Below are 12,000 nucleotides of genomic sequence, written 5' to 3' on the forward strand. Positions count from 1 at the left end.
TATCCCGGTGAAAACCTCAATAAAATTTAAACATAATAGACCTGGCAGTTGTGGTAATTAGCTGCCCAGCTAATTACTACGAAAAAGAAAATAACTATGAGGAATCTACGGCTACTCTATCCAAATTTCAAGTTCAGATTTACACCTGTAATTATTGGGGCACTTGGATATGTAACACGCTGCCTAAATACCAGTCTTGAAAAACTAGGCTTCTCAAAATCAGAAAGGAGAAAGCTGATTCGAAGTTCTTATGATGAACAGGAATAAAAAAAAATATCATTTTCCCTTTTTTGCACATTTGTAATTGTGTTTTATATAGGTTATTTGCACTAAGATGTATAAATATATAAACAGACAGAAAAGAAATAATTTATATAATTACACGTATATGACGCAGCTCTAAGTTTTCCAAACGTTTTTTTTTGTCTCCTGTATATTACCTGTATATTACAGCTAACGTTTGTGTATTGCTTTTGACAAAAACACTTTGATCGTCAGATATTCTATGTCTGCAATTTTCTTTTAAATAAAGCCATTTTCAATAACCAACTAACTTCCAGTGCATCATAAGAACTAAAATAACAAGAGACTGGAGGAGAGATACAGAGGGTGTGAGGGAGAAAAAGATTAGAGGGAGAGAGAGAGAGAGAGAGAGAGAGAGAGAGAGAGAGAGAGAGAGAGAGAGAGAGAGAGAGAAAGAGAGAGAGAGAGAGAGAGAGAGAGAGAGAGAGAGAGAGAGAGAGAAAGAGACAAAGGGTATGATATGGGGAGACAGAGAAAAAGAGACCGTGCATTGCTATGAGACAGTATAAGTAAAAGGATGAAAATGTAAGACGTTCAAAAACGCATGTTGTAGTGGACAGAATTGTGTTTTCTGATTAGCATATTGTTGAACACGCTAAATATACATACATGCATATACATACATACATATAAATATACATACATATAAGTATACATACATATAAATATACATACATATGTATGCTTGTCCTTATTCAGTTTTATTTCAAAATTCCTTGCCAATAGATAAAGAGCCGGTTTCTAGCCTACATCCAAGACTCCTTCATTGGAATTTCAACATTAACAGAGTATTTTTGTATATATGCATGTATATGTGCAAATTTGTATGTTTTGTTTTATATATGTATCCTCATGCATGTCCCCTCTCCTTAACCCCCTTGTGGGCAATAAAGAAACAAATTACTTAGAACATTCTTTTGGTCTTGTACTGGTTGTGTTATTACTGAAGGTGAAGAAATTGTTGCTGTTGTTAAACTTGTTGATATTTGTTTGAAAAAGAGAACTGTTAATTGCTTTTTTGTAAAGCAAATTGTTGCTAATTCCTCCGCGTGAGGAGAAATTGTTGTTGTTCAAGACATTTTTGCTGTGCGAATTTTGTGTGTTGCCATTTTGAAATGGGACCAGAAATGTTGTCTTCGGAGAGTGAATCTCCAAACCAGAACTCACCAAGAAAGCGCCAAACTGAAGAATCACCGAAGCCTAGTACAAGTAAAACATCACCTAGAAAGGAGGAAAAAACAAAGTTGAGCATGAAGAGGAACGTAGAGGTGTCCAGTCTTGCAACTGGTGAAGCACAAAGTGATACAAAGGATATGAGCTTCGCAGCAGCTGCCGGGAGTAAGATTAGGGAAATTAATACTGAAAATTTAAGAGAGCACAGTGAGTTATTGTCAAGGGAGGAGACCGGAATTAAAGTGGCCCCTCCACAAAGCATAACAACAGACATTCTGGAAAGGATCATTTTCAAAACATAATGTGGAGAAAAAGAGAATAGAATATGTGAATAAAAAAAATATTGAAAAATATTTAAAGCCCATATGGGGCGAGATAAAATATGTGAGAAAGGGAAAAAAGATAAGCGACCATAGAAGTAAGAATGGAGTCGGCCGAGAAGGCAAAACATCACTCGGTCGAACCATTAAGAACGGAGGAGGTGGTACTCCTGCCCATATAAATGGGAAGGAGAACCTCGCGGATCAAAATTAGCAACTCCCCGCAGGAGGTAAATGCCGAATGGCTGGTGGTAGCAGTTATGCTGGATTTAGATGATGAGATAACGCTGTTATCTGCAGAAGTAATGGAAGAAAGAAACTGGACAGGTCAGACAGTAAAAATATTGATCCATGCGGATCCATTTACTTTGGAAAAAATTTCAGAGGTTATTGAAGTAGTGGATACTAATAAATTGGTCGTGATTGTGGAGGGGAGGAAGCCCCGCTGTTTCAAGTGTGGAATGAAAGGCCACGTTAGGTCAGATTGTAAGACCGCACAGACAGAAACAGAAGAAGAGGAAGAAAACAAAGAGGGACAAAAAGAAAAAAGACAAAGTCGAAGAATAAGAAGGGGAGGGTTGGAAGATTGTTAAAAGCAAAAGGAAAATAAAACCAACCTTCCCAGAAAAGATACAAAGAAATATAAAAAAGACAAAAAAAAAATGCCAGAAAGAACAGAAGAAAAAAGGAGAAAGAAAGAAAAGAGGAGGAAAAAAATTTATGGCGGTGAGGGTTTCCAATACGAGGCTAGTACACCGCCTACAATGCATAAAAAACAATAAAAAGATGGCAAACGAAGACGTAAAAGAAGGATACGAGATTTACAACGTAGATAAAAAAAACGTATAATATTTTTGTGAACGATTTTCGAGATGACGTAGGCTGATTAAGATGAAATATATCACTCCAAATTTATGAAGGATTACACACTCCGACTTCACGAGCTCGAGAAAAAAGAAAAGAGGCGGATTCCTCTTCGCCTCAAAGTGATGATCTAACGAACTAAGATAAGACTTATGACTGTTCACGTAGGATGTTTGAATGTGCGTGGCCTGACATCAAGCTGGAAACAAGGGCGTTTCCTAAATGACGTTACATCACGAAAGTTAGATGTTATTGTTGCTACTGAAACCTGGTTAAAGGGGTCAAGAGGTCTGCCCTGGATGGTTACGAGAAATTTATTTCTTCAGGCCGGCCTGCGGGTGAGGGTGGATGATGGTCCTACTAAAAAGAAACCGGGTTCCAGAGAAAAAGTTGATTTTATTCTGACCCAGCAGGTAGGATGGTCGTCTTAGATTTGACTTTCAGTTGTGCTAAGAAAATCAGACTGGTGGCAATTTACGGCCCTAATTCTGGTCAGACTGAGACCTAAAGACGTTCCTTGGTATATCGCATCCGTTAGTTTTGTTATGACACTTTAACACTATTCACGAAGCACACATGGATAGTTTTGGCTCAAGTGCGAATAGGGGACTGAATCCTGGCTTCTGAGATCTACTAAGTCGCTTTCAGCTAGAGATCCATACAGACTAGGATTGTCGAACACTCCATTGTGGACGTGATTAAGTGGCGATGAATCTTCAAGGTTGTACATAATAAGAAAAATAAAAACATAGCTAAGTGTCCACAGTTTCACCTGGTCAGCTACAGTGATCACAAGTTTGTCACTTGCAAGCTGAACCTAGATAAGTTACATAGTAAAGGCTCCGGCTACTGGAAACTCAATAAGTCCCTTTTGATGATTGAGGACTATAGGAACTGGATTAAGTTACTGATACAGAGGGCATTGACAGGTACCACCACTAACAATAAATGGTGGTACACCCTAAAAAGACCCATTAAATTTGAGTCTATTAGATATAGCATTGGTTTAGTGGCTAGAGAATGTAGGAGGGAAGTAGAACTAGCTAAGGCCCTAGAGGAAGCCATGATGGCTGGCAGTACACCTCAGGTGAGGGTAAAGAGAGTGGAATTAAACCAGCATCTCGAAGCCAAACACATGGGGTGTATTGTCAGAGCTAAACTTCGTGCAATGGGTTGCGAGGGGATCAGAGCCGCTGGATGGGCCCGAGTGGCGGAAGCCCAATGTCGAAATGATTCCACAATTCGATCTTTGGAGAACCTACAAGAGAGTTGATAAACGAACCCGGGTAGATGTGTTAGACTTTTCAGAAGCACTTCACCCAGCTTTTCGTGGGAAGCGATGAACTGGATAGTAGGTTGGACCTTACGGACTTCTTCGCGGGCTGCCGCGTCTCTCGGGGCGGGATACAGAGTGCTGTGAAGCGTCGATCACACCTGAGGAAGTGATAGAGGCTATAGCGGACTGCGGCGTTGGTAAGGCGCTGAGTCTTGATGGTTTGCCGTACGAATTATATAAAAGTATGCCAGACTTGTGTGGGCACATACTGGCCAGGGCTTACGCGAACTGGCAGCAGAATGGGATGATCCCCAGATCTGTGCACCGGGAAGTATTGATTATGGTCAGAAAGGATCCGGAAAAGGAGGCTAGAATAGATAATTTTAGGCCCATCACTCTGTTAAATAAATAGTTGAAGATTTTGGCCAAGGTGTTAGCAAAAAGATTGGCGCGTGTCGCGGATGGTCTGATCGGCAAGACACAGACTTGTGCTGTCCCCGGCAGAAACATCCAGGATAATCTCCATCTTATACGTTACACCATAGAAGGATTTGGTAACGATTCTGGCAAGGGTGGAGCTTTGGTCCATTTAGACAAATCCAAAGGGTTGACCATCGCTATTTGGTGTCTGTTCTCGCGCAGTTCAGACAGGGTCTTGGCTTTCTCAGGTGGATCATACAGTTATATGACAGTATCGACTCGATCGTTCGGGTGAACGGCTTTCTTTCTATGCCGTTCTGTATCACTGTATCAAACGTTCGGTTCGCCAAGGATGTCCGCTCTCGTCGCTTTTGTATGTGATGGCTATGAAGCCGTTACTGCGAAAGTTGAGTGGCATCCCGAGGGAACCAGTTGATAGACAATTGTATCAGCTTTTGCGGACGAAATCACGATCATCGTGACTAAGATGGAACACCTACAGAGGGTAGGCGAAACTATAAAAGGTTAGGTGACAGTGGCAGGAGCAGATTAACCGGGAAAAATCAGTCGGAGGGGCTAGTCGATGCCTTCGAATAACGTAGTGGGACGTTGGACGGAGGGCCTGGTTAAGTTGCCACGAGTCTGGTTTGACCCAGGCCTCCAGGTAGAAAAGATCTGGGCAGAGGTATAGAGCAAGGTGACTCTCATAGTCAAGACCTGGTCTTGGCGGTGGCTATCCTTGAAAGGGAGGGTGGAGATAGCCAATGTGTTTATCGTATCGGTCATCATTTACCGCCTAACCGTCAGACAAATCTTCCGCTGTTTGTAGAAGGGTTCGAGTCCACTTGTGATGCGTTCTATCTGCTGTCGGGAGCCGTTGATGGAAGGACTAGGGATGCCTTGGCTGTTGATGCGCAAGGACGCGCTGTGGTTGAGGCACTTCTGTTTTCTCCTGGATGGTGGTCTCCGCTTCTGAAACGGATGTTTCCTAGGTTCTCTAGTTTCGGTGGACGAGAAAGCTGGTTTCGTCAAAGATCGAGGTTCAGTACATGTTCCGTCGCTCGGGTAGTGCCAGCGGTTTACGTACTACCGCATCTTTCTATAGCAGGTTGGTAGAGGCTGGAAACGATGATGCCCTGAGGGAGACCCTGTGTCTCGATGATAACCAGTTAGACAGCCTGTTCCAAAGGACATTCAGGCCGAGGACTTTGAATAACTTCCAAAGGTCTCTGGCCTGGCAATGTCACCGAGGAGCATAACTCGTTCGGGGTAAGCTCACCAGACACGGCCAGCCCGGACCTTCAGCCTGTCCAAAATGTGAGCAGGATAGGGAAACCATCCTGCACGCTATGGTTCAGTGACCGGAAGTGTCAGAAGTGTTATGCGGAACACCTGTTGTCGGATTCAAGAAGAGTACAGCTGTCGTCTGAGTCAATTTTGAAAATTGATCCACCGGATTTCCTCACGAAAGAAGGTAAGAATTGCTTTCTCGCAGTAGTAGCAATTACGAAAGAAGTAATATTTAAGTCGAGAAAGAAAGAATTGGCGACAAGCAACTTCATCTCTGGTCTCACGTTGTTGAGGTTCTTCACCTTTCACCTGAAAAGGAAAGTGGGGCTGGAGAGAAGATGCCTGTCGAAGAGTATGTTCAAAGACAGATGGATGCGTGTTGCGCGAATGTTGTCCGTGAAAGACGCCTCATGAACATGTCATAAGTCTTAATGAAAGGTGCTGGTAGAACAGGGCACGTGGGAACGGAACTTAACCTGTTTTTACTACCTCATTGTGTGTTTGTAATTTTGTCTTTTATGCCGTATTTCATTCTATTTCATTATAATCGCATTTAAAATTTTAATTATACTCATCTGTGTGTCTGACCCCGATCAGGCAGTGCTGTCCCTTTGTTAGCCCCCTGTGCGCAATAAAGAAACAAATCTCTTAGAACATGAATTTATAAAAATATTTCCAGAGAGTCAACCCATTAATAATTGCTTTCTTTTAGTATTTTTAGTAATTGATACATATCTAATTAATAAGCAGCTTTCTCCATTATAGTATAGATGTCAAACTCAGTTTGTTACCTTCTTCTTTTAGTTTGGTAACCTTATTCGAGTGAAAATTCACACCTGCTATTTAGCACTCAAGTATCCGTAGTACGAAGGCTATAGATTGTGTTGCAGCTTAATGCTGCATTCCCTTTCACGAGGCACTTGGCCCCACATTATACGCGTTTGGCGTAGACATCGATCAAGTCTACTTCCAGCTGTTATCTCCTTAGGCTTCTAATCCTCTTTTAGTCAAACACTTACAAAGCTTAATTCAGTTCAATTAAAAGGCATGGGTAAGCCACATTATAATTTGCGAAAAGATTTATCTGCGTGCAGGGTATGCATCGCCCCTCCCATGCCGCTTTTTTTTCTCGTTTCCCCTTATTCTTAGTGTCCCCATGATCGCTGCTGCACAGCAATATTTCCGTGTTTTTCACATTTCTTTTCATATACTACTTTCAGAATAAGTTGCTCTTAAAATTATATATTATTGTTGTTGCTGTTGGGGATGAGGTTAACTTTAATCGAGGCATTTCCACTGTAATTACCTAGTCTCGTTTATTGTTCTCTACTAAATATATTATTAACGAGTTCCTTTCTTATCATGAGGGTATCATTTTAGTGCGTTTTGAATGCTCGATGTAGAGGTTCGAACGACCAGAGAGTGATTTCACATCGTTGTGTTTCCGCAAATTTTCTGATTAATAACTTCTCTCAAAAACTCTTGGTTTAGCTCAAGCAAATGGTTGGAAACACATTTTAGCGTATCATTGAGATTAAACATGGGACAACACGGTTATGAACTGAAACTCTTTACCCAACTATGATGGCACTCTATTATAATTTTCTTCTATTCAACGTAGATGGCAGAAAACGCATTTTAGGGTACCGTACAGGGAGATTAAACTCGGGACAATGTAATTATAAAGAGGGCTTCTTAACCACGCAAATATGATCATTGTGATATAATTCTATTCTAATGAACGTACATAGCATTGTGTACATACATAACTTCTTAATTTAGTCATTTATTACAATATTTTGGTTGTTTGTCTCGTACCCCAGCACAATCATCTCTCAGTTTCGCTACACTTTATATTTTCATCATTAACTTTCACACTCATACCATTTCTGGATTTATTTAATGAAATAACTATTTCTTTATATGTAACTTTTCTGCTAGTATATCTTTAAGTTTGTTGAAATACCGAATAGTCATTTTTATTGTCCCTCAAAATATTCTACAGGGTGTCCACAAAGTCTGGGTGCATTGGGATTAACACATACTTTAAGAAATTATTATTATTTCTTATATTTAATTCTTTATGTTACGATTTTATTCACTCCAGGTACCCAGACTTTGTGAACACCCTATATTTTGTTTAATCAACTTTAAAACTTTTTATTTATCAACACATTTTAAAAATTGTCTCCTAGCAACAATGAGAAAGCACTGCTTCTGAGCTGCCTTTATTAATTATTTGGTCTTACTTTACATGATATGAAGAAAGCGAGAGCGTTCGAGCGAGACAGACAGAAAGACGGGAAGAAAGAGCAGGAGGGAGAGAGAATGGCAGCGGGGAGAGAGAAAGGGAGTGAAGAAAATAGAGAAAAAGAGAGGGGTGGAGAGAGGGAAAGAGATAAAGAAAGACAAGATGAATAAGAGAAAAAAGAGAAAGAAGGTGGGTGGGAGAGAGAAGAGACGGGAAAAGAAATAGAGAGTTAGCAACGTGTGCGTGCTTGCAGGTACGCAAGACTGATACACGCTGGTTTATAATTTTACAGTAAACTGGTAAATAATAGTTTCTAATGTAGGTACTAGACCAGAAACATAAACATACACTGGGATCGATTATATTGACATAAATACTGTGCGCTACCTTTTATGTGACGAAATCTAAACTGTGTCATTAGTTTACTTGTCATTGCATAACTTGCCAATTGTTCACTTCTTCTTTTCTCTATTTTACCTTGAACATTTTATCAATAGTTTACTTGCTATCGTTTACCAGTTAATGATATGGATTAAAAAATATCTGTAGCGTATGAATATAAACAAATTACAGAATATCGGTACGCCTGACAAACCAGGATGTTTAACTGCATGCGGATTGGTCAAAATTATATTCTAAAAATTCAGCATGTTGGAAAGTTCTAAGAGGTACTAAAGTTGTCAGGAATCCAACTGTCAGCTAAAAACATTTGAAATCTGATGCTTGTTCTCTGTATGAAGGCGCTAATTTAACATTATGAGGATTACAGACGCAGGCGTGGCTGTGTGGTAAGTAGATTTCTTACCAACCAAATGGTTCCCAGTTCAGTCCCACTGCGTGGCCCCTTGGGCAAGTGTATTCTATAGCCTTGGGCCGACCACAGCCTTGTGAGTGGATTTGGTAGACGGAAACTGAAGGAAAACCGTCGTATATATATATATATATATATATATATATATATATATATATATGTGTGTGTGTGTGTGTGTGTGTGTCTGTGTTTGTCAACCAACCATCGCTTGACAACCGATGATGGTGTGTTTAAGTTCCCGTAACTTAGCAGTTCGGCAAAACAGATCGATAGAATAAGTACTACGCTTACAAAGAATAAGTCCTGGGGTCGGTTTGTTCGACTAAAGATGGAGAAGGAATAATTTACCCCAGTGACTCAGTTTATCTCTACTTGCAACAAAAGAGGAGGGAACGGCTCCAATACTCGAAACTGTATCAATCTTGTGATCCTGCTGTCTGCTAGAGGATTGTAGGAGATTGCTCCCCTGCTAGCAATAATTGTACAGGGTGCAGAGTGGACCGACAACCAGCTGGCGGGAGATCTGTCTGGGGTTAAACTAGTAGTAACATGGAACAGCCACTTTGATGTAACGAGCTGGCAGAAACGTTAGCACGCCGGGCGAAATGCTTAACGGTATTTCGTCTGCCGTTACATTCTGAGTTCAAATTCCGCCGAGGTCGACTTTGCCTTTCATCGACTTTGCTTGTCCACTCTATGTGGCAATAAAGAAATAAGAAACTTTATCACGTCGAGCAAAATGCTTAGCGATATTTCGTCTGTTTTTATGTTCTGAGTTCAATTTCTGCCCAACCCAACACTAATCCCGACCTTGTCCCTACAGAAATAAATACAGACATACAAGAGACACAAACACCTCAGACACCACCCCGTGAAAAGAGTTGTTCCTTTTCTTATAACGTCTTAATTAAAGAACTAGCAAAGGAAATCGAGAGTTTAAAAGACATTATCAGAGTGGATATTTCGGGTTGTGAGGTGTGGCCCTCACAAATGAGATCTGCTGTCGTGAGCTGAGAGCACTTTCATAGATTGAGGGAGAAGTCTGGCGAGAAGGTGCATGTGATATGCGAAGAGATAGACATTGACACGTTGCCACCATCGGAGAGTGTAAAAGACGAAGAAAACGATCATCTATAGAACATTGTCAACAGCAACAAAACAGATAGAGATGGCATGCAAGGATGCCATCGAAAGATGTTTACGCCAAATATGGTACGAGACAAAGTTCATAAACAGAGGGAAAGGTTTTGGTGCGGAAGAGGTGAGATTTGCATCCGAAAAGGATTGACCACACCTCTAAAGTCAGCAGAACTGCTGCTGCCGCCGACTTACTTCGGAAGACGGACCTCCAAAATTAGAAATGGGGAGGTCCTACCAGAGATAAAGCAGATGTGACTGATAGCAGCCATAATGTTAACCATGAAAGAGGAAGTAGACATACTTAAAGCGAGTGACCAGATCACAACAGAAGAACTAGTGGGGCTAGAAATTTCTAGTGGGCCTGGAAATAACAATTCAAGCCACTGAAAGGGATCCAGAACAAATTACAGATCTAATCATCCAGCCCGATGAAACGAAATTAAGAGTTATAGTAGAGGGCAAAAAGCCCAAGATGCTACAAATCCGGGGGAAGGGTCAGATAAAGGCTAAGTGCCAACAGGTTTTGCAACCGGGGGCACACCCTACACCCAGCTTACCTATACAATCAGTTGAACCAAAAGGTATTAAATCAGACAAACCCACCAGCCTATCAATGATCGATAAGCTGAAAGAGAGGAGGTCGACCAACAACACGAGTAACCCAATCCAGAATAATATCCCAAAAGAAAAGAGGGCAACCGAGACCACATCAAAACAGCTGAATTAGGAATTCCAGAGAGAGAAGAGAGAACCATGAAAGATACCCACATCGAACTATCACCACCTGAAAGCATCGACGTTGAGGAGTTGGCCAACAAAAGAAGGGATACAAGAGGTATTAAAGAGCCTACCAACTGCAGGTCAAGACCAACAACCACAAAGCACACACACACAACTCAAACAAAGACAACTAACAATACGATATCACACACTTCTCTCACAAGACGCAAACAACTTACACGTTTGCCACTTACAATCCGTTCACGGAGAATATTTCACCAGCACCATCACTTAATAAAACAGACACCATCTCTAGTCTTGTCCCTGCCTGAAACGTTACACACAGATGCACTTGCTCACATTCAAGAAACGCAAACCCCCCAATCTCCTCCCCGAAAACGGCTTTCATAAAGACTTATAGGGCAGGAAATGCAGCACTGAGAAAATAGAATAACAAGGCAAAAGTCCATCATAAAGGTGAAACAACCCATTGGGGATTTGCCCTCAGATATGAGATGTGCTCTCATAGATAAAGAGAAACACCAGAAACTGAGAGAGACATTTGGGTCGGATGTGGACCGGTTGGTACTGGAGCTGGTGATTGATTCACTGCCTCCAGTCATCAACCATAGTGATTTGAACGCACTGATTATTTAAAAAATAGGTATTTTTAAAGAATTATACAAAAATAAAAAATGTGTTTAGATAAAAAAGGAGATAAAGAAAAGGAAACCCTAAAACTGTGAACATTGGTTTAGAAAAGAAAAAAAGAGCTAAATGAGGCTACTTTGGATTGGAGCTAGAGTAACCGTCATTTCACCTTTGCATGATTTATATTTCATCTTTTTCCCTTCACTTTTTGTTTGTTTGTCTGTCTGTCCTTGTACCGCCCACTCTGTGTTGGGCCTTTACGGCTAAAATAAAATCAATTGGTAATTTGTCCGCTAAGTTGAACAGACGTGTTTTTTCTGCTGATAAGTTAAATGCTTGCTGTTTTTGCTTGTTGTAGGTTTTCTCTTTAGGGATTGCTTTTTGTTTACCATTTCCTTCTGCGTCTTTTGACGCACTACCTGCGTTAGCAGGGTTGTGTTTATTACTGGTCTCCCCGTTTAGGGGCGAATTGTGTATCTTATGTGGAGCATGGAGTTGGACAACTTTATGGAATTGTTACCTGAGCTAGAGAGCTTCTTAACGAAAACTCAAGAAAGCACCGAAAGTAGTTATGTGTCCATGGCCAAAAGGAGGCAGTTACGCGTCAGCAGCCCAAGTCACCAGCAACGGAGTACAAGTCAGAGAGGATAAGCTCAATGAATACAAAGAATTATTACAGAAGGAGGGGACGAATGTGAGATTGATCCCATCAGAGGAAGTTAGAGAAAACACCAAAATGAAAGCCATATTTAACCGGACATTTTCACTAGCAAAAAAAAAA

Source organism: Octopus bimaculoides, chromosome 1, assembly GCF_046866305.1.
Source record: "Octopus bimaculoides isolate indiv1 chromosome 1, ASM4686630v1, whole genome shotgun sequence".
NCBI classification, from domain to species: Eukaryota; Metazoa; Mollusca; class Cephalopoda; order Octopoda; family Octopodidae; genus Octopus; species Octopus bimaculoides.